This window comes from Mustela erminea, chromosome 2, assembly GCF_009829155.1.
Source record: "Mustela erminea isolate mMusErm1 chromosome 2, mMusErm1.Pri, whole genome shotgun sequence".
Taxonomy (NCBI): Eukaryota; Metazoa; Chordata; class Mammalia; order Carnivora; family Mustelidae; genus Mustela; species Mustela erminea.
The window spans coordinates 98,691,391-98,714,721 of NC_045615.1; the positions used below are offsets into that span (position 1 = coordinate 98,691,391).

Genomic DNA, 23,331 nt, shown 5'->3' on the forward strand with positions numbered 1-23,331 from the left:
TTATTTATTTATTTGTCAGAGAGAGAGCGAGCGAGAGTGAGCACAGGCAGACAGAGTGGAAGGCAGAGTCAGAGGGAGAAGCAGGCTCCCTGCGGAGCAAGGAGCCCGATGTGGGACTCGATCCCAGGACGCTGGGATCATGACCTGAGCCGAAGGCAGCTGCTTAACCAACTGAGCCACCCAGGCGTCCCAGGAGCTCTTACTTGTTTGCTTTAGCTTTTAGTTCTTGGTTATATCTCCAAATATAAAAGAAATGAAAAACTCCTGCTGCTCCCGCAAAAAATTAACAGCAAACAGACTTCAGCTTTTTGGAGCAATTACCAGTGAATATCCTGACCACATAAATCCTGTAGCTATCAGCGTGATAGACTGAGCTGCACTGAGTTTCTGTGCAGGTCTGGCCATGTCAGCCAGTCCAGTGCATGCTGGAGCCCAGAACAAGACTGTTTGGGACCTGCCATGTAGTACAACAGCCTCAATTTCTCCGCCAGCAAGAGCTTCACTTTCTCAAGGATTGGGTGGTAGGTGGCATGAAGGCCCCCAGTGCCAGTGGCTTACATCTCTTTGGAAATCGTCATGGGCAGCCACGGGGTGGGGGGTGGAGTGGGGAAGAAAGTGGCTGTTTGCTCCCTGCTGCATGACAACGAAGGGCTCGTGTCAACTTGCCTCACATCTTCCTCGGCCTTACACTGCACATTTTAGATTCACCCCACGGTTTCCCTTCAGATGCTGCTGTGCTGCTTCACAGTGTAGTAGAGGCGTCCTCGGTTTTACTGTGCTGCACAGACACTGCGCTTGTTTTACACACTGAGGGTTTGTGGCAACCTGTGTTGTTGAACAGGGTTTTTTATTGGTGCAGTTCTTCCAACAGCATTGACTCCCTTTGTATCTCTGGCTCACAGGTGGGTAATTCTCAGTATTTTTTTTTTTTTTAAGATTTTATTTATTTATTTGACAGAGAGAGATCACAAGTAGGCAGAGAGGCAGGCAGAGAGAGAGAGGAGGAAGCAGGCTCCCTGCTGAGCAGAGAGCCTGATTTGGGACTCGATCCCAGGACCCTGAGATCATGACCTGAGCCGAAGGCAGCGGCTTAACCCACTGAGCCACCCAGGCGCCATAATTCTCAGTATTTCAGACTTTTCCATTATTATTACATTTGTCACGGTGATGTGTGATCAATGATCTTTGATGTTACTGTTGTAATTTTGGGGGGTGCCACAAACTGTGCCCATTAGGATGGGGAGCTTCTTTTTTAAGACGTTGAAGTTAATTGGGGCGCCTGGGTGGTTCAGTGGGTTAAAGCCTCTGCCTTCGGCTTGGGTCATGATCCAGGGGACCTGGGATCAAGCCCCACATCGGGCTCTCTGCTCAGCAGGGAGCCTGCTTCCCTCTCGATCTGCCTGCGTCTGCCTACTTGTGAACTCTGTCTGCCAAATAAATAAAATCTTCAAAAAAAAAAAGATGTTGAACTTAATTGATAAAGGTTGTGTGTGTTCTGACTGTTCTGTGTACTGTCAGTCCACCCTCCTCTTCTCTCTGGGGCCTCCCTATTCCCTGAGAAACAACAATATGGAAATTAGGCCAGTTAATGACCCTGTAATGGCCTCTAAGTGCTCAAGTGAAAGGAAGAGTCACACATAACTCACTTGAAATGAAAAGCTAGACATGATTAAGCTTAGTGAGGAAGGGATTTCTGAAGCCGAAATAGGCCGAAAGGTAGGCCTCTTGTGCCAGACAGCCATGTTGCAAATGCCAAGGAAAAGTTCTTGAAGGAAGTTAAGAGTGCTACTCCAGGGACCACATGAATGATAAGAAAGCCAAATGGCCTCATTGCCGATAGGGAGAAAATTTGGGTGGTCTGGATAGGAGATCAGACCCACCCCAGTATTTCCTTAAGCCAAAGCCTAATCCAGAGCAAGGCCCTGACTCTCAAGTCCAGGAAGGCTGAGGGAGGTGAGGAAGCTGCAGAAGAAAAGTCTGCAGCTAGCAGAGTGGGTTTGTGAGGTTTAAGGAGACACAGAGGGGCGGGGCGGCGGGGGAGAGCAGCACTTGCTGATGGAGAAGCTGCGGTGGGATCTCTGGCAGAAAGTTTGCTAGGTATCTTTGCTGGGTATAGGATTCAGCTTGGATCGCCCATGGAGGTGACTCCTAAACAGCGGATTCTCCACATGTAGACACAACAGCCTTATCTGGGGAGAAGATGCCATCTTGGACTGTCCTCGCCAGAGGACAAGTCAGCACCTGGCTTCAGGGGTTCAGGGGACAGGCTGGCTCCCCGTTAGGGGCTAATGCAGCTGGTGACTTTCAGCTGAAGCTGGTGCTCCTTTACTATTCTGGAAATTCTTAGGACCCATAAGAATTGTGTTACCTCTCCTCTGCCCGTGCTCTATCCAGGACGGCAGTGTATCTGTTCACAGCGAGGTTTACCAAACGTCTCAAGCCCACTGTTGAGATCTGCTGCTCAGAAAAAAAGGTTCCTTTCAAAATATGACTGCTCGTTGACATTATACCCGGTCACCCAAGAGCTCTGGTGACATACCGGGAGATGAGTGCCGTTTCCCTGCCTGTGAACACAGCTTCCATTCTGCAGCCCACGGAGCAAGGAGTAATTTTGACTTTGAAGTCTTACCATTTAAGAGACATGTTTCGCAAGGCTGTAGATGCCATGGATGGGGATTCCTCCACTTGATCTGGGTGGGATACATTCAGAATCCTCTGGAAAGGATTCACTATGCCAGATGCCGTTAAGAAAATGTTCCCATGGCACAATGTCAATAGTAACAGGAATTTGGAAGAAGTGGGCTTCCGCCCTGGTGAGGACATTGAGGGCTTCAAGACTGAGTGGAGGAAGTCACTGTGCAGATGTGTGGAAACAGCCAGAGAGCCAGAAGTGGAGCCTGGAGAGGCGAGTGACCTACTGCCCTCGCAGGATAACACTTGCACGGGTGAGGACGTGCTTCCATGGAGGAGCAAGGGAAGTGATTTCTTGAGCTGGAGTCTGCTCCTGGTGACGATGCTGTGGAGATGGTTGAAATCTGACAAGGACTTAGAACATTGCATGACCTTAGTTGATAAGGTGGCAGGGCTTGAGAGGACTGGCTCCAATTTGGAGAGGAGTTCTACTGTGGGTGAGATGCTACCAGACAACATCGCTTGCTGCAGAGAAATCATTTGGGAAAGGAAGAGTCCATCAGTGCAACAAATTTATTCTCTTGTTTTAAGAAAGTGCCATAGACTCACCATCCTTCAGCAACCCCCACTGTAAGACCCTCCAGCAGCAAAAGATTACAACTTGCTGAAAGCTCAGATGATGGTTAGCATTTTTTAATAGATATAGTATTTATATTTATGATAATTTAAAAATGAAGCATTTTAAGATTAAGATATTACATAAATTTTTTTTTTTTAAGATATAACACTGTGGCACACTCAGTGTGCTATGGTATAGTATACTGGGAAACCAAAAAATTCTTTTGTCTGGTGTTACTGGTAGTGGTTTGGAGCTGAACCCCCATAGTCTCTCTCAAGGTATGCCTGTAGAAATGCCTTACACAGTATATTCCCAGTTCTTCTTTGTGCTATTGATGTTACTCATTTTGCTTTTACATATGCTGTAAATACACAATACATTGCTATTTTTGCTCTTAGAAGTCATCTTTTAGTGCAATTCTTAAAAAAAAAAGAAAAGATTGATTTAATTTTACTTGTATTACATTTTTAGGGCTCTTCATTTCTTTTTGTATATCCAAGTTTCCATCTTACTCAAATTCTTACTGCCTGAAATACCTTCTGTAACGTTTCTTGTATGTCTCCTGGGAATGAATTTCTTCAGTATTTATTTCTGAGAAAGTTTTTCCTCCTTATTTTTAAAAAGATATCTTTGCTGGGTATAGGATTTTGACTTAACAGGTGGTGGTTGTTTCTCCTTTGTAGTACTTAAAAAAAAAAATCACTCCACTGTCTTCTGATTTTCATGGGTTTGTTGTTGTTGTTTGTTTTGGGTTTTTTTTTTTTTTTCCACAAGAAGCCTGGTGTAATTCTTGTTCTTGTTCTTCTGTATGTAGTGTCTCCTTTATCTCTGACTGCCTTCAGGATTTTCTCTTTTTGTTTTTAGCGGCTGGGGGGCAATAATCATGAAGCAGATTTGCTTTGTTTTTGTTATTTATCCTAATTAATATTCTCTGTGCTGCTTGGATCTGTGGGTTGGTATCTGATTCATTTGGGAAAGTTCTCAACCATTGTTCTTCTGCTCTTTTCATCTCTTCATAGGATTCCAATTATATATATATGAGAATGTTTCATACTGTTTCGCACTTCTTGCTTGTTCCCAGCCCCTTTTCTTTTTGGTTCTTCAGGTGACTTGACCTGTCTTCAGGTTCACTGGTTCTGTAGAGTTCATTTCTCTGCTGAAGTTACCCCCCTGATCTAGCATGTTGTCCACCTTTTCTGTTAATAGTCTTTAAGGTATTTAAATTCCCTGTTAGATAGTTCCAACCTGCTTCATATCTGAGTCTTGTTTTGATGATTGCTCTGTCTCTTTGGAGTGGTTTGTTTTTTGCCTTTTGTGTCATTATTACAAAATTGCAGTTATTCTTCAAAGCCAGACATATTGTATAGGATGGTAGAAAGCAAAATAAATCACTTAAAAAAAAAAAGATTTTATTTATTTTATAGGGGCAGAAGGAACACAAGCAGGGGGAGTGGGAGAGGAAGAAGCAGGCTTCCCACCAACTGAGGAGCCTGACGTGGGGCTTGGTCCCAGGACCCCGGGATCATGACCTGAGCTGAAGGCAGGTGCTTAATGGCTGAGCCACCCAGGCAACCCTGTAATAAATCACTTTTAAACACAGAAATGGACAGTTTTCTTTCTACTAGGCCCTTAGGGCTGTAGTTTACATTCCTCTTGTTAAGAGTCAGCCTAGCTTTTAGGATTTGTTGTTGCTATGGTTATTGTCAGTGCACCATGGCCTTCAAATTTCTATAGCTATGTCTAATGGGAGGGTGACTTACTCAAACTCTGTAATTCTTTTTTTTTCCTGAAGATTTTATTTATTTGAGAGAGAGAGAGAGAGAGCATACAGGCAGAGGGAGAAGCAGACTCCCTGGTGAGCAGGGAGCCCAACACAGGGCTGGATCCCAGGGTCCCCAGATCATGACCTTAGCCAAAGGCAGACGCTTAACCAACTGAACCACCCAGACATCCCTGTAATTCTGTTTTAAGTCTTCCCTATTTGTGTTGCTTCACAGAGTGTATATTTGCATACCCTTATTTCTCTCAGGTCCCTCCTGATACTAGTCTTCCAATAACTTTCATTTGAAGCATTTTTATTTGGACATGAATGGCAGCCCTGAGTTTTGGGGTAGGGCCTGCTCAGTTTTGCCCTCTTGCTTCCTTGGCTGAAGTTGTGGGCTCGTTGTGTGATCCTGTCTTTTCTCCTGGAATTGGAGTTGTCGACATTGTAGACTGTTCACCACAGCCCTTCCCTGTATAGAGTAAGGCTGTTGTTTCTTATTGGAGATGGAGGGGGAAGGACCTGGGTGGGGTTTCTTGCCCCTCCCACATGGCAGCTACTCCCCGCCCTAATTCTGTACGATGGTCCTTGAGTTTTAGAGCTCTTTTGAGATCCTTTCAGTGATCACCCACTGGATTTCCTAGAGAGGTTGCAGAGGAATTTCTGTAATCCTAGGAATTATCCTGACAGCTTGCACTCAGTCTTCACAGTACGACGTCTGTTCTCAACAGACTCACCTGCCAGAGTCGCGCTGCGTCTGCCTCAGGTAAGTGTGCTCTGTCAGTGCAGGCATTTCGTTTTTGTATCAGTTTGCTCTGTGACCTCAGTTCCCTGATAGGTTCAGAAAAAGTCATGGACTTGAAATTTAGTTGGTTTGCATTTTAAGTGTGGGAGCAGTGTTCCACTCCCACCCCCCAGCTCTCTCCATTCTGGGGCAGAAATCAGAAGCAACCATGTCTTGAGGAACAAAGTTTTATTAAGTTTAATGAAGTCTAGTTTATCAGTTTTTTTCTCTTATTGTTAGTGCTTTTTAGGATCCTAAGACATCTCTGTCCATCCCAAGGCTGAAATATTTTGTCTACTTTAAGTAGAAATCTTTGGTCTACTCCAAGGTTGGGAATATTTTTTTCTTTATTTTCTTATTAAAGTCTTACAATTTTAGCTTTTTTAAAAAAAATTCTATTTTTAAGTGATCTCTACTATCAACATGGGGCTCAAACTGAAATCCCAAGATCAAGAGTCACATGCTCCACCAGCTGAGTCAGCAGCACCTCTGTAATTTTTCCTTTTATGTAAAGGTCTGTTATTCATTTCATATTAATTTTTACAGTAGAGTTAGGTAAGGTTTGGGCTGTTGTCTTCCTCTTACGGATTTCCAGTTGTATCATTTATTGAGAAGTCTTTTCTTTTCCAACTGAATTACCTTGTTCTTTTGTCAAACATTTCTTTTTTCAAAACCTTTTAATTGTTAAATATATAAAAGTCCATAAAATGAATGTGTAGCTTTACAAATTACTTGAATTTGACCTCTAGTATAAGCATCATTCAGATGAAGAAATAGAACATTTTGGGGACTCTGAAAGCCCACCAAAGGTTGTATTTTAGTTACAATTCCCTTTCTTTCCCTTGGCAGGTAGCCACATTTCTTAATGCTGTAGTTTTGTTTGTTTTTGAATGATATGTAAGTCAAAGTATACTACATACATACAGTCTTTGGTATATGGCTTTTTTCATGCAATAATATTTTTAAGATTTGTTTTGAATTGAGTGACAGTTTAATTGCTGAGAAGCGTTCCATTAGATGAATAGACTTCAGTGTACTTATCCATTCTACAGTTCATGGGTATCTGGGCTATTTCCAGTTTAGAGCTGGTATGAATAATCTTGTACATGTATCTTGGTGCATATAAAACTTAATATCAGGAAGAATATGTGTTTAGAAGAGAAACTACTTGGTCATCATATATAAGTGTTTTGAGGGCCCCTGGGTGGCTCAGCAAGTTAAACGTCTGACTTTGGTTCAGGTCATGATCCCAGGGTCCTGGAATGGAGCACTGTGTTGGGCTCCCTGCTTAGTGAGGAGTCTGCTTCTCCCTCTCAGTCTGTAATCTCATGCTCTTTCTCTTTCTCACTCAAATAAAAGAATTAAAAAATCTTTAAAAGATATATATGTATGTGTTTTCAGTCTTATTATAGTGCACATTCCACAGCATGGTTGTTCCCATTTCTACAACACAGGCAGTGCCTGAGTGTTGCCATTGTTCCATGTTCTTGCCTAAATTTTCACAATTTCTTGTTTAAGCTACTCTGCTTATTATTTTATTGTGATTAAATTTACACTCTTTGATTTCGTGTGAACTTATGTGAAAAAAACCTTTTGTGAAAAGCCTGTTCAAGTCTTTTTCTCATTTATTTTCTCTTGAGTTTTATATCTTTTCCTAATTTTTCTTGCTTTCTCACTTTCTTTTTTCAAATACTTATCAGAGAGCTTTTAAGATTTTATTAATTTGTCAGAGAGAGAGAGAGCACAAGTGAGCATGTGCATAATTGGGGAGCAGCAGGCAGGGGCAGAGGGAGAAGCAGGCTCCCCACTGAGTGTGGAGATTGGTGTGGATCTCAGTCCCAGGACCCTGGGATCATGACCTGATCTGAAGTCAGACGCTTAACTGACTGAGCTGCCTTGGTGCCCCCACCATGCCTAGGTTTGAATCCTTGCTCTGATGCTCAGTAGCGTGGACAAGTTTCTTTTTTTTTTTTTTTTTTCCCCCATGGACAAGTTTCTTAAACTTAGCACCTTAATTTTCTCTTCAGTGAGGTGAAGATGGTAATGTACAAACAACATAGGGCTGTTGGGATGGTTAGGAGCTGCTGTACATACTTAGGAAATCAGCATATTGCCTCTGTACTGCAGAGTTTTGTTTAAGTTGTTTTAAAAAAAAATTTTTTTTTTAAAGATTTTATTTATTTATCAGAGAGAGAGAGGGGGAGAGAGCGAGCACAGGCAGACAGAACGGCAGGCAGAGGCAGAGGGAGAAGCAGGCTCCCCGCCGAGCAAGGAGCCTGATGTGGGACTCGATCCCAGCACGCTGGGATCATGACCTGAGTCGAAGGCAGCTGCTTAACCAACTGAACCACCCAGGCGTCTCTAAAAAATTTTTTTTTAAGATTTTATTTATGTATTTGAGAGAGAGACAGTGGGTGAGCATGAGAGGGGAGAGAGTCAGAGGGAGAAGCAGACTTCTGTGGAGCTGGGAGCCCGATGCGGGACACGATCCTAGGACTCCAGCATCATGACCTGAGCTGAAGGCAGCTGCCTAAACACCTGAGTCAAAGCATAAAGCATAAAAAACTTTATGCTTTATGGAAGTTTTAAATTTCTGTGTTAGAAGACTTTGGGGTTTAAAACAATTAAACATTGGTATGTGGAGCTATTGCCAGCTGTAGTCAAATTTTGATTTTCTAGCTGTTCTTTTTCCTATCTGTAAATTTTTCCTTGTGGTTTCGTTTTCCTTCTGCTGCCCAGGGTTGGATATTTTATTCTTTATTAGCACTCATAGAAGATGGGAAAAGGGAGAAGTAGTGATACTCCAGCCCAGTACTGCTCAACAGAAATGAATAGTAAGCCACATATGTAATTGTAAAATTTTCAGTGGTCATATTGTGAAAATAAAAAGAAATACATGTAATCAGTTTTACCTAGTGTCTTTTACTTAGCCTTAAGTAGCCTGCTACAATATTAAGTCAGCATGGAATAGTGTAGAAATTATTACTGAAATATCTACATTGCTTTTTTCATAGTAAGTCTTTGAAGTCTGGTGTGTATTTTATGGTTGGCATCTCTCAGCTTGGACTTGCTGTATTTCAGGTGCACAATAGCTGCATTTGGACAGTGGCTCCCACGCTGTGGGTGTGCAGCTTTGGCTTCTGTTGGTTTGGGGATTAACTTACAGCCGTCTAAACTTGCATTTGAATTCACTCTTTAAAAAAAAAAAAACTTTTTGAGGGGCACCTGGGTGGCTCAGTCAGTTGGGCATCTGCCTTCAGTTCTGGTCATGATCCCGGGGTCCTGGGATCGAGCCCTGCATCTGGGATTCCTGCTTAGTGGGGAGCCTGCTTCTCTCTCTGCCCCTCACCCAGCTTGTGCTCGGTCTCTCTCTCTCTCTCTTCTCAAATAAATAAATAAATAAATAAAATCTTTAAAAAATTTTTTTAGTGCGGTATGATGACATACAACATTATATTAGTTTCAGGTGTACAATATTGTGATGATTCAGTATTTGTATGTATTGCAAAATGATCACTGCACTCAGTAAGTCTAGTCTCTTATCATACATAGTTAACAATTTTTTGGGAGCAGTTTTAGGTTCATAGGAATATTGAGCAGTAAGTACATGTACCCCTCTCCCGTCCTCACAGATGCACATGCTCCCACACTATCAGCATCCCCCACCCGAATGGGGCAATTGTTATAGCTGGTGAACCCACACTGACACATCATCATCACCCAGAGTCCATAGTTCCGCTGGGGGTCACTCTGGGTATTGTACGTTTTATGGGTTTATCATTATACAGATGTGTGCCGACAGGTATCCATTACTAGGGTGTGATACAGAGTATTTTCACTCCCCTAAAAATCTCTGTGCTCCACCACCACCCCCCCTGCCCCCACCCCGGTAACAGTGGATCTTTTGCTGTCTCTGTAGCTTCTCCTTTTCTGGAATGTCCTGTAGACGCAATCTATAGTACGTGGCCTTTTCAGATTGGCTTCTTTTTCTTAATCATGTGCGTTTGAAGTTCCTCCATATCCTTTCCTGACTTGATAACTCTTTCTTTTTAGTACTGAATAATACTCCATTGTCCAGATAGATCATAGTTTAGCCATTCAACTTCTGAAGGACATTTTGGTTCCAGGTTTTGGAAATTTTGAATAAAGGTGCTAAAAACATTGATGTGCAAGTTTTTGTGTGGATCAAAGTTTTCAGCTCCTCTGGGTAAATACCATGGAGCATACGGTCAGAGTATGTTTAGTTTTCTAAGAAACTGACAAACTCTCTTCCAAAGTGGCTGTGCCGTTCTGCTTTTCCACGAGCCATGGGTGAGAATGTTTGTGGCTTTACATCCTCCCCAGCATGTCCCGGACTTCGGCTATTCTGATAGGTGTGATGCGGTATTCTGTTTTCCTCAGTGTTGTTAGTTTCTGTTTCAGGGTTTTTTAGCTTATTACATAGCTCTCATTTGTGACTTGCACTTCTCTCAGATAGACAGGTGGACACCTCTGAAGGAGCTGGAAAGGAAAGAAAGGAGGCCGTTCGTAGGTAGACGTGGAAGTGTGATCCCGAGAAGGGTGCTTTTTGTTTCTTCAGCCTAGTAGTAACATTGTGCTTGTATCCTCACGGAAATGATGCAGGAAAGAAGGAAAGATTGGTGATCCGAAGAATGGAGGGGAGACTCCATAGAGCAAAGTCCTCAAGCAGATGGCGGGGCTGCTGCCTGAGCAGAGGCTTCACTTAGGCGAGGAGGCGTGTGATGGGTAAGCATGCGGAAGGGCACAGTGTCAGGTGCATGGTGTGGGGCCTGTGGACACACACTGCCCATGGGTCTTCAAACACAGTGTTAGGCCTTCGTGCCCCCAGCAGCAGGAAGTGTGTCTTCCCACATTCCTTCATTCTGCAGCATCAAGTGTTGTCATCGTCTTTAAATGTTTGCGAAGTTTTAGTGAAAGGCCTCTGGTCTTCCCCTTGTTGGGAGCCCCGCGGAGACCGGAGCTTTGATAGGCACCTGCTCATCTGGCCATGGTGCCCCGTTGATGCACACATGCTCTGTGCGTCCCGCTTCCTGCTGCCACCCGCCTGCGCAGGTCGTTTCCATGGAAGTTCTCCTTTCCTTCCCCTGGCCTGATCTCCAAGTCTGCTTCTGTTCCTCTCCAGCTCCTGGCAGGACGCACCTCCCTGCCCCCCCCCCCCCATTCTTTTAAACTCAGCCTTTTGTGGAAGTTTCTGTGTCTCCTTATTCAGACTCATCTCCTGGCCTTGTGAATTTCTTGGACCATAAACTTTTATTAACAGTCCCAGAGACCAATTGAGTGTTATCGAAGTCTGTATTTTTGGGAAGTTGAAGATTCTGTAAGAAGCAAGTACTTTCTGTTGCTGTTATTTTAGACTAGTTTCTGGTTTGGCTCTCCAGGAACCAAGTGCCTCCCTGTAGCCAGGTGAGTGGTGGTGATCGTGATGGGAGTGGGGTGAATGGTGGGGGCTGCCCCTGGCCTGACTGCCTGGTTAACAAGGCCATATTGATGATGGGCTTGCCAAGTGTGTGAGTTGCTGGTTGCTTTTGGAGTCACCTCAGGTCACTCAGTTTTCAAATGTTGCCTCTCCCACTTAGGGTTTCTGATTCAAAGCCTTTCGCAGCTCCTGTTCTATTTATGTGGTTTTTTCTTCCTCCCTGGTGATTTTTGGGTATTGCTGTAAAGACCATTAGCACTCTATACTAAATGACTGGTTACTGGGACCTTCAGATTTTAAAGGGGGTGCAGACATAGCCAGAGAAGTCAGTAGTATTTTGATATCATCTTGTCATTTGAACCCAGTAGATTATTTGTATTTTAAAGATCAGTAAAGAGGAATGTAAGAAATAATATTTCCAAAGCTATAAGTCTTTTTTTTAACTGTGTGATTTGTTGCTATTAATAAATTCAAGTTCTTTTTCTCTTTTGCCATATGGAGCTTAAATGCAGAAACCTGAAGTATTTTGTAAATATTTGAACGCGTGAATTGCTGTGCTGCCGGCTGATGGAGCAGTGGTGCTGCACCGGCCCTGATCCTGGCTGGCTCTGAGGCTGCCTCAGATTTGTCTTTTCTTCAGATAAGTTGGGTCAAAACAAACAATTATATTGTTGACTAGAACTGGAACATGACTTCATCTGTATAGAAAAACCATCTTAATCGCAGGTATATACTTAAGACCATTTATGTAACTCCAGCTCTGGCAGATAGCCAATACCACTGTGTCTTCCTTAATGCATAGAGCCACTGGTTGTCCACAGGGAGGCCAGTTTAGGAGCTTAACTTGCAGTCATAGAAAAAATGGTTGGGGTTCCTGGATGGCTTAGTCCAACTCTTGCTTGATTTCATCTCAGGTCATGGTCTTGGGGTTGTGAGACTGAGCGCCTTGCGGGGCTCCACGCTCAGCTGGGAGTCTGCTGGAGGTTCTCTCTCTCCCTTTCCCTCTCTCGCTTTCCCTCTCTCCCCTGCTCACACGTGTGCGCTGGCTCACTCTGTCTCTCTCTCTCAAAAAAGCAAATAAATACATCTCTTTAAAAATAAAAATAGTTGCAGGTTTTTAGGCTTTCTCTGTTTTTTTTAAAAAATATGTAAACTGAGGGGCGCCTGGGTGGCTCAGTGGGTTAAAGCCTCTGCCTTTGGCTCAGGTCGTGATCCCAAGGTCCTGGGATCGAGCCCCGCATCAGGCTCTCTGCTCAGTGGAGAGCCTGCTTCCCCCTCTCTCTCTGCCTGCCTCTCTGCCTACTTGTGATCTCTGTCTGTCAAATAAATAAATACATCTTTTAAAAAAAATATGTAAACTGAAAGTAAATCCTAAAGAAATCTCAATTCTACATTAGCTATAAAACGGATACAGTAATAATGTAATAATATGGGATCATATATAATTAGTGTTTATTGAGTTTTTAGGAAACACCTTTGAAGTCTATGAATTGCTAAATATTTACTCTGTGATTATATAAATTACATGTTACAAATACTTAAGGTAATTTTACCTATAACTTACAATTCTGTTACCAATTTTTTGGTAACTAATTGGAAGAGAGCTTAAGTATTAATGTTAATAATTATACCCCAAGCAGTACCACTTGCTTAAAGAACTTGGACCTGCTTTGGGAAAGCTGAGTTCAGTAAGGAAGCAGAAAAAATGGTAGATATTTTAGTGACCACACCTGCACTCATCCCTGGACTTCAGCACAGGTAGGTAGCTGATAAAAGATCGTGTGCAAAATAAGGAAGGAGAGTTGAGGCTGATTTAGGGAACACAGAATGTGAATTACTGATTTGAACTAGTCATTTCCTTCACTGCACATTTGTTGGATGCCTGCTGTATGCTGGGTGCTTTGTGGGACTGAAAAACTGTTGAGTGTCTAATGAGAAGATGGTTGTGTGAAAGCTTATGGTAGTCTGTGTAAAGTATGGAGGTGTACGGGAGTTGGAGTAGTAGGTGGAGCTGTATTCCTTGAGGGATGGGGAATAGCAAAACTGACAGAAAAAGAATGATAGCAGAGTACGATTTGAAAGGATGCCCAACGGTTGCCTAGTAAAGGAGGGGAGATTGGTTTTTCAGGGTGGGGATGGCATGTACTAAGAATGGGGCAGGGGTTTGGAATTGTGAGGAGTCCCAACTGGATCATTCTGCAGCGACTGTGTGCCAAGGGCCTTGTATGTCATGCTTGATCCTTTTAGTCAGGGACTATGAAAGGGTTCAGAGCAGTGGAATATTCTGCTCACATGTACAGTATGGAAGACCATCCCAACAGGAGGTAGAGGGTGTGAGGGAAGCAGACAGACCTATGGGCTGGGGACCAGTCGGGAAGAGACAACTGTGTAGTGTCCGAGGCAGGAGACACTAATGGGACAAAAGCAGGCACATTTGTTTTGTGTTTTGTGTACATGAGAATCCTGGCTTCAGCCTCCAGTGGGCTGTGTGACCTGAGATGCGCCACCATCACTTGACCACCATGTGCTTTTATGCCCTGAGGCACTGTGTTTTCTTTGTGTCTATAATGAGTTTACATGTAAAGTCTTTAAATAAAAATTTCTTTTTGGCAATTACTTTTAGAACTAGAGATAAGCCCAGCAAGGAAATGAATTTGGTATCTTTTATTACACATACACATTGGCCACAAATGATAGCTTATACCAGAGTGGAAAACCAGTTTACTCAGAAAGGGTAAAATATCTTACATCATAGGTGTAGAACTCAGTTGTTGGGGGCATTCTTGAGTGTTTTGAGCAATATTGTCTACTTAGGAATAAGTACATTCTCTTGTGGAAAAATTTCTCTGTTACAGCATAGCATCTTATGTAAGTAAATAAATACTTATATATAAATATATCTTATGGACATGGGGGATGACACATGTTTAGTGTTTATTCTGGTACATTTATTTTTTTAAGAATATTAATGAAACAGACTGGATTTATCCTCCTGCCTTAAACAACTAAATGAAGGACAAGATACCTCAAAATAGCAGTATTCCAATATTGGACAGCAGACAGTGCAGGTCAGTGACCCCTGAGAGACAGAAAATAAATTAAACAAGCTTAGGGTTGGCCAAGCTTACTGTCTGGAGAGAAATTGGGGGCCATGGTTTAGAAAGAAAGGAGGGAATAGCCCAGAGAGACCTGGTGGTTCTTTGGGTTCAGGAAAGCAGCCAAGAACTTGGGGAGGCCAAAGTGAATTTGCAGGGCAGAGTACCAGAGAAGAGAGGGCTGCAGAGAGAAAAAGAGAGTTCTGGAGAGCTGCATGGTTTTCCTTGAATATTCACCTGGGTATTGATGAGCACACGTACTTTGGAAACTCGTGTATCAGGGAGAGAACCCAGGAAGTAAGTGGTGGAACAGTCTTCAGAGCTTGTACAGGACCCCAAACGGGTTGTGTTCTCACCAGCCAGAATGGGAGAATATTGTAACACACAGCGAAGTCACAAGGGTATTGCCTCAGTAGTGGGAAAGATTAAAGGTACTCTAATCCTGGGGCATCTCTCTCTACTTGCCAAATAGGATGCTCCTGATTCATGAATCACTTAATAAAGCCGATTAGATTTAAAACAAACAAACAAACAAAAAACATTAAAAAACTCGGATCCCACCTCCCAAATCTTACAGGCAAGCCTTGAAAGGACCAGACTCTTCCTATAAGCTAAGTATGGCCCACAACAAAGCCCAGAAATATTTGAAGGAGTAAAACAACACCCATTATCTAACACAGTTAAATTCACTGTCTAGTCAAAAATCACCAGACATACAGAGACAGAAGCAAGCAAATATAGCCCATGATGAAGTTCAAAATAAATAAATAGAAACAGATTCAGAAATGACACGTATAGTAGAATTATAAGATAGACATTAACACAGTAGTTATTGCTATACTTTGCGTATTCAAGAAAATAGAGGAAAGCAGGAACATGTTAAGAAGAAACACAGAGGGGCGCCTGGGTGGCTCAGTTGGTTGGACGACTGCCTTCGGCTCAGGTCGTGATCCCGGAGTCCCGGGATCGAGTCCCGCATCAGGCTCCCAGCTCCACGGGGAGTCTGCTTCTCCCTCTGACCTTCTCCTTGCTCATGCTCTCTCTCACTGTCTCTCTCTCAAATAAATAAATAAATAAATCTTTAAAAAAAAAAAAAAGAAGAAGAAGAAACCCAGAAAGTAAAGAAGCTCAAATGAACTTCTGGAGTTGCATACTACAGTGTCTGAGATGAAAAATACATTATGTGAGGCTTAGTAACAGATTGCAGATTGCAGTAACAGATTAACTGCCTGAGTGAAGATTAATGAACTTGAGGAGATAGCAATAGAAGGTATCCAAAAAGAACTGTGAGTGTCTATGAGCCTTGAAACAACTTCATTCATATGGCCCACTGCATGTGTATGTGTCATTGGAGTCCCTGAAAGAGAGAGTGGGTATAGGGAATATGGAAAGATATTTGAAGGAGTAATGGCTGGAAAATGTACAATTGTTGAATACTGTGAATCCACAGATCCCAAGAAGCTCAGTAAGCCTCAGGCGTGAGAAAGATAAAGAAAAAGAAAATACACCACAACATGTCATCATTGTGTTGTCACCATTCTCATCATCATTACTGAGAACAATGGTTAAAAAATGCATACGTATTGAACAATGACAAAGATGCATACGTACTGAACAATGACAAAGATAGTAAACTTCTCATGAGAAGTCATGCAAGCTAGAAAATGGAGAAAGAACAGCTTTAAAGTACAGAAAGGGAAAAGCATACTAGAATTCTAAACTACAGAAATATCTTTCAGAAGTGAAGATGAGATAAAAAATTTTCAGATGTTAAAAGCTGAAAGAATTCATGGCCAGTGGGTCTTCATCACAGGGTATGGTAAAGGAAGCTCTGAGCTTAGGAGAAATGACACCGGACTGCAGTCTGGGTCTACGTAGGGACAAGAAGGACGCTGGAGATTGGAACTGTATGGGGAAAATACCTTTTCTCTTACTTTAAAATACAGTTGTCTATTTAAAGCAAAAACAATGGTGAGCCTGGCTGGCTCAGTCTGTAGAGCGTGCGACTCTTGATCTTGGTCATGAGTTCAGGCCCCACATTGGACATAGAGGTTACGTAAAAATAAAATCTTCAAAAAAAAGAAAAGCAAAACCAACAATGCATTATAGGGCTTTTATGTAGAGATAACATGTCTGACAAGAGTACCACCAAGGCCAGGAAAGGGAACGTAGGGCTCTTGTGTGTGCAGTCATAAAGCTTTACTTGATGGCCGATTGTGGTAGGTTAAAATGTACACTGTGACGATATGGTACTGGCACAAAAACAGACACATAGATCAATGGAACAGTATAAAGAACCAGAAATGGACCCTTAGCTCTATGGTCAACTAAACTTAGACAAAGCAAGAAAGAATGTCCAATGGAAAAAAGACAGTCTTTTCAACAAATAGTGTTGGGAAAATTGGACAGCCACATGCAGAAGAATGAAATTGGACCAATTCCTTACCCCATACACAAAAATAGACTCAAAATGGGTGAATGACCTCAGTGTGAGACAGGAACCTATCAGAATTCTTGAGGAGAACACAGGCAGCAATCTCTTCAACATCTGCTGCAACAACTTCTTCCTAGACAAATCGACAAAGGCATAGGAAACAAAGGCAAAATTAAACTGTTGGGAGTTCACCAAGATAAAAAACTTTTTTTTCCCCCCCACCCCTGCCCCTCTCCACTTTTTTTTTTTTTTTTAAGATTTTATTGTTTTGTTTGACAGAGAAAGACACAGCAAGGGAGGGAACACAAGCAGAGGGAGTGGGAGAGGAGAAGTAGGCTTCCTGCTGAGCAGGGAGCTTAGTGCGGGCTTGATCCCAGGACCCCGGGATTATGACCTGAGCTGAAGGCAGGTACTTAACCACTCAGCCACCCAGGTGCCCTAAGATAAAAAGCTTTTGCACAATGAAGGAAACAGTGGACAAAACCAAAGACAACCAAGAGAATGGGAGAAGATACTTGCAAATGACATATCAGATAAAGGGCTGGTATCCAGCATCTATAAAGAACTTATCAAACTCAACACCCAAGAAACAAATAATCCAATCAAGAAATGGACAGAGGACATGAACAGACATTTCTGCAAAGAAGACATCCCGATGGACAACAGACACATGAAAAGAGTGTTCAGTATCACTTGGCGTCAAGGAAATACAAATCAAAACCACAATGGGATACCACCTCACACCAGTCCAAATGGCTAAAATTAACAAGTCAGGAAACGACAGATGTTGGCACAGATGTGGAGAAATGGGAACCCTCCTACACTGTTGGTGGGAATGGAAGCTGGTGCAGCCACTCTGGAAAACAGCATGGAGGTTCCTCAAAAAGTTGAAAATAGAGCTACCCTGTCACCCAGCAATTGCAGTGCTGGGTATTTACCCCAAAGAGAGAAATGTAGTGATCCGAAGGGGCACGTGCATCCCAGTATTTATAGCAGTAATGTCCAGAATAACCCAACTATGGGAAGAGCCCTGATGTCCATTGACAGATGAATGGATAAAGGAGGTCTGTCTAGGGGCACCTACGTAGCTAGATTGTTTGGGTGACTGCCTTCAGCTCAGGTTGTGATCCTGGAGTCCTGGGATCAAGTCCCGATTTGGGCTCCCAGCTCCACGGGGAGTCTGCTTCTCCCTCTGACCCTCTCCTTCTCATGCTTTCTCTCGCTCTCTCTCAAAAATCTATCTATACAGATAGATATATGTACCTACCCACAGTGGAATATTATGCAGCCATCAAAAATTGAAACCATGCCATTTGCAGTGACCTGGATGGAACTAGAGGATATTATGCTAAGTGAAATAAGTCAATCAAAGGACAGTTCTCATATTTCACTGATATTTGGAATTTAAGAAACAAGGCAGAGGATCATAGGGGAAGAGAGGACAAAATGAAACAAGATGAAACCAGAGAGGGAGACAAACCATAAGGGACTCTTAATCTCAGGAAACAAACTGAGGGTTGCTGGAGGGAAGGCAGGTGGAGGGATGGGGTGGCTGGGTGATGGACACTGGGGAGGGCATGTGTTAAGGTGAGCACCAGGTGTTGTGTAAGACTGATGAATCACAGGCCTGTACCCCGAAACAAATAATACATTATATGTTAATAATTTTTTTTAAAAATGTACACTGTGACACTGAAGCAAACAGTCCAAATGGAAAAGTGTAGGTCACAGTCCAGCAAGATAAAATACAGTTATAAAAAATACTCAATTTTTAAAAAGTAGAAAAAGAGGAAGAGGAATAAAAACAAATGTGTCACCAGAAAAATAAAAAATTAGATGGTAAGTTTAATAAACGTAACCATATCTCATAATTGTATTTGACATAAATGGTCTAAGCATCCCAATTTAAAAAAAATTTTTATTTATTTATTTTGACAAAGAGAGATCATGAGTACACAGAGAGGCAGGTAGCGAGAAAGGGGAAGCAGGCTCACACTGAGCAGAGAGCCCAGTGTGGGGCCCTATCCCAGGACCCTGACACCACAACCTGAGCCGAAGGCAGAGGCCTTAACCAACACTGAGCCACCCAGACACCCCAACATCCCAGTTTTAAAAGATCGTGAGGTTGGGAAAAAATCAAGACCCAATGATATGATTTCTGCTATAACAGGCTTAAACATAAAGATGCAAATAGGCTACAAATAAAGTGATATGGAAAGACATGCTTTGCTTTTATAAGTGAGAGGAAATTTGGCTATGTAGTGAACAGAAAAACAGGCACCAGAGCAAAGAATATTAGTGGGGCTAAAGAGAATACTTTCATGCCGATTTAGGGGTCAGTTTATCAGGAGGATATAATAGTCCTAAATGTCTTTCACCTAATAACAAAGCTTCAAAATATGTGGACAAAAAACTGATAGGACTTCAGGGAAAAATAGACAAATACAAAATTATGGTTGGAGATTTTAAGACCTCTCAGAAATTGATAGAACAAGTAAACAGAAAATCACTGAGGGTATAGAAGACGAATGAGACTGTTAGCCAACTTGGCCTGAGAGGGTTTTATAGAACACTGCCCTACAATAGCAGCATGCTTACACATTCAAGTAAATGTCAAACATTTACCAAAATAGACCATATTCTGAGCCACGAAAAGTCTTGACTAAGAATTAAAAATTATACAAAGCAGCTTTTCTGACTACATGGAATTATATTAGAAATCACTAGCAGAAAACCATACACATGAGGAAACTGTACCACACGTTAAACAGCTCATGAACCAAAGAAGAAATCCAGAGGATGGTTGGGAAGTATTTTGGACCTAATGAGAATGAAAACACAGCATCTCAGCGTTTGCAGACTGCTGCCAACACGCCGTGTGGAGATGCTCGCACTAACCACCTCTTTATGCAAGAGGAAGGGCTGAATAACTTTGCTTCCACCATGAGAAGGAGCCAGTTACACCCGAAGTAACCCCCAAAAGTAAATAATACCATAAAAACAAAAATCAACAAAACATTTTTAAAATATGGAAAATCTGTAAGACCAAAAGTTGATTTTTTTTTTTCTTTAAAGTAGGCCCCACACCCAATGTGGGGCCAGCACGGGGCTTGAACTCACAGCCCTGAGATCATAACCTGAGAGCCACCCAGGTGCTCCAACTTACATACAGTTCTAGAAGCTGTGTAGTAATGGAGACACACAGAACTCAGTCCAGTGGTCACTTGTGAGTGGGGATAGGAAGAGACTGGAGTGAGGAAGAAGCGGGTACAGAGGGGCACAAAGAAACTTGGAGGGCAAGTTACTGTGGTTTCATAGGTGTGTGTGTGTGTATATATGTCAGGACTGTTCTGATTGCGTTCTTCAGATATCTTCAGCTTCTTCTACCTGGTCATACTTCAGTATACCTGTAAATCCTTTTAAAAGAATCAGTGGTGTTTATATTTATACCTCCCATTTAATCACAGATCAGAGAGTAACCACGCGGTGAGGCACGAATATTTGGTTAATTTGAATTTTAGTCACATATGTTTCTTGTAGTACTCTGTACTTGCTTTGTCTGAAGAAGGCGTGGGGAGTAGAGGTTGCCACCCTTGAGAAGACCAGCTTCATACTTGGACACACTGGTCAAGCGTTCTGACTTTGGTTCAGGATGTTGTCCGCCCTCTCTCCTTGGATCATCTGGTCTAGCTTCGAGTGGTGATCCCGAATCATACGTCTCGCTGGGACTTGTTCCTCTAGTGTCTCACTTGTGCAGAACAAGCCTACCACATTGCTTGATTGGTTGATACAAACTTCGTGCATACAACATCTAAAGCAAAGCCTTGGTTCTTCCCACTGGCCCCACCTGTCTGGCTGTGTCTGGCACCCCTGTCCTCGGGTCTGTTGGCAGTCGAGCCCTGTGGCTGTGCCTGCAGCACTCCTCTGAGTCTGACCGCTCTGTTCCTGCATGGCCCTGCTTGTGCCTGGACCTGCCGGGAGCTGCCTTCCCTCTGCCAGAGTTCATTTTTGACATAGTCAAGTTTCTTTTTAAGATGCCAGCTGGCTCATAGGTGCCCTTCCACGAACACTTAGGTCTCTCTCCCTGGCTCCCGGTGAGCAGCCACCGCTCTTCCCCCTTGCCCTGGCAGTGCCCCCGGCCTCCGTTTTGGCCCTTTAGCGAGCACACAGCCGTGGCCTCTGCTAGCAGTGCTCCTTTCCCAGATGTGCACACGGCTCCATCTGATTCTGTTTGGCCTTAGCTTCTGGGCCTCCGCTTCGCCTCACCCTTGTTGAAACAACGTCCTTGTGGCTCTGTTCTGTACCCCCAGTGGATGGCGGGGCTTCTGTCTGAGTTTGCCTGTCCGATGTGTCTCTGGAGCCAGCAGGCCCTTTGGGCTATTCGTAGTTGCTTTTGTGATCTAACCTGTCAGGATGCCTGGCACAGCATGTATTCCAAATGTTTATGGCAGAGGGCTTCATCATCTCGGAGCTCTTTCCTGCACTCCGTTTGAGAAAGGCTTGTTTCTGCCTTTCCTCCTTCTCTTGTTCCCAACATCTGCCTCCTTAGCAGTCTTGTCCACTCTCCCTGATCACCTGTTCCTATCTTGTCTCTTCCCCACATATAGCCTCATTGTCCTGGTAGCACTTCCCCCTTCCCCTCTCTGGCCTCCTGCCCCAGGGCCTTTCTGCTTGCTCTCAGGGGTATCCCTTTCTTGGGTACCTGTGTGGCTTCCACCAGCCCCAGACATCAGGTGTCTCCTTAAGGAAGTTCTTACTAAATGGGCTATCCTAAATGGGAAGGCATTGTTCCCAACCCTAGACACTACTGCCTGCTCTATATATTTTGCCTTCTGAGTGACCACTGTCTAATGTTTGGTATTTTTTCCTTATCTGTCTTATTTGTAGTCTTTGTCTTTGACAGTGATATTAGTTCCCTGTGGGCAAGTAACTTTTAGTTATTGCTGTGTCCCCAGTACCTGGACGAGTGCCTTGGCACATGGTATCTCTCAGTAAATACTGGACAGACAGGCTGACCGGTGGGTAGATGGACAGATGATCTGGGGTTAAACTGGTTACCTCAGGTCAGGTATGGCTCTTCTGATCTCTGGCTGGGAGACTTCATAGCCTTAAAGCCCAGCAACTCCTTCTGAATAAAAAGGTGGCCTAGAAAGATCTGAAGGCTGTGGCTATTCTATTAATGATGGGGCTTTTTTTTTTCCTAGGCTGAGGAACAAGAGATGGTTTTACATAGGGTTCATTTTGGAAATCAACATAGGGTAAATCAATTTGTAAATCAGTTACATAGGGTGATTTTGGAAATTGTCTAATTTCTGCATCTTGGATCTGGACAGAAAAAGACCTCCCCTCTCATGGTATGCCGTGGTTGGAGGGGTAGTCTGGAGCTTTCTAGAATACTACTTACTGGGATATAGTACTCGGTTCCCTTGCCTCACAGCCCAGACATTCGAGTGGCTTCTGAGGTGGGTTTGGTTAAATCCATGGAAGCTGCAGATGTGACAGGTGTAAGCAGTTTTGGTCCTTGGATTATAAAAGCAGGTAAAAATATATGTGCAAGTCTTAGTGGTGCCGTTTTTTTGCTCTTTTAGTTAACTCGTTCATTTATTCATTCAGCCCACTGTGTAAGCATCTGACTGCCTGCCAGCCATCCTGGGCTTTAGAGACGGAGCCTGTGGCTTTTGAGAGTACTCACTTGGCTGTGGAGCTGGTCATGGAAAGGCACACTTGAAGTCCAGCTAACCAGCACAGCAAAAGACCTGTGTGACCCTTGGTGCAGGAAAACAGGGAGAGAGCTGTGGGTCAAGGAAACAGCTGGGCTGCTGGCTGGGCAGGGTTGGGTAAGGTATTAGGGGAGCCTTTGGGTGGAACTGGAGACTTTAGAAAATACTTTGAGGTTCTAGCCTGAATAACCTTGGCATTGGTCCTGGTCCCCCTTTGCACCCTCTGTGTCCCGTGGCTGGGAATGGCGGCAACAGAGGCCTGGGGGAGTTCTCTTACCTTGATCCCAACCTGTGCTCTGGCTTGGAACCTTGGCAGAGTTGTGCCTGCCTCTGGAAGGCCATGCCTAGCTTCCTGCTCACCTGCTGCCCAGGTGAACCTCTCTTGAACCTCTCTTCAGGATTTGCAGGGCATTTCCTCTGTGCAAATGACCCATCTTGGGTTCACACTGATTTGGATTAAAGTCTTGCCCCTGCTTGCTGACCTTGTGACTCCAGGCCTGTTTTAAATCTGTGAGACTTGTTTGTGTGTTTTTAAGTCTACTTTTCCTTTTCTGATAGGGTGATTGATAATCTTTTGAAGAGAATCTAGGGTAATGATCTTGCCTCTTACCTATATGAAAAAGCAGACATTGAAATTGGGTAGCTGGAGATAAAGTGAGCAGAGCTGTTGCTGAGCTGGAAGGGAGGCCGGGTCTTGGATGTGTGGTGCTGCTGGACTGCTGATGTTTACCTTCCTTCTGGAGCTGGAACACCACCTCTGACATGGTTGGGATCTGCACACATACACTTCAGCCAGAATACCTGCCTTGGGTGTGAGCCCTCGTTTGCACACACCTCTGAAATAGTGGC

At 43.4% G+C, this 23,331-nt stretch overlaps 1 protein-coding gene and 1 pseudogene across 8 annotated transcripts in view; one reads left to right on the forward strand and one right to left on the reverse strand.

Annotated features, from left to right (window-relative positions):
* Positions 1 to 23,331, forward strand: part of FAM193A (family with sequence similarity 193 member A) — a 165,881-nt gene that overhangs the window by 41,434 nt on the left and 101,116 nt on the right. For 2 of the 8 annotated variants that reach the window (XM_032333627.1, XM_032333626.1), the window contains exon 1: positions 5,761 to 5,778. The exons of 2 other annotated variants lie outside the window; for them this stretch is intronic. The gene's annotated coding sequence lies outside the window, so the exon portion shown is untranslated. Of the gene's footprint in view, positions 1 to 5,649; positions 5,779 to 10,067; positions 10,543 to 11,151; positions 11,221 to 23,331 lie in introns of those variants that run through there. 4 more of the 8 variants (XM_032333631.1, XM_032333635.1, XM_032333630.1 and 1 more) reach the window with 4 other exon arrangements.
* Positions 200 to 23,246, reverse strand: LOC116582448 (annotated as a pseudogene).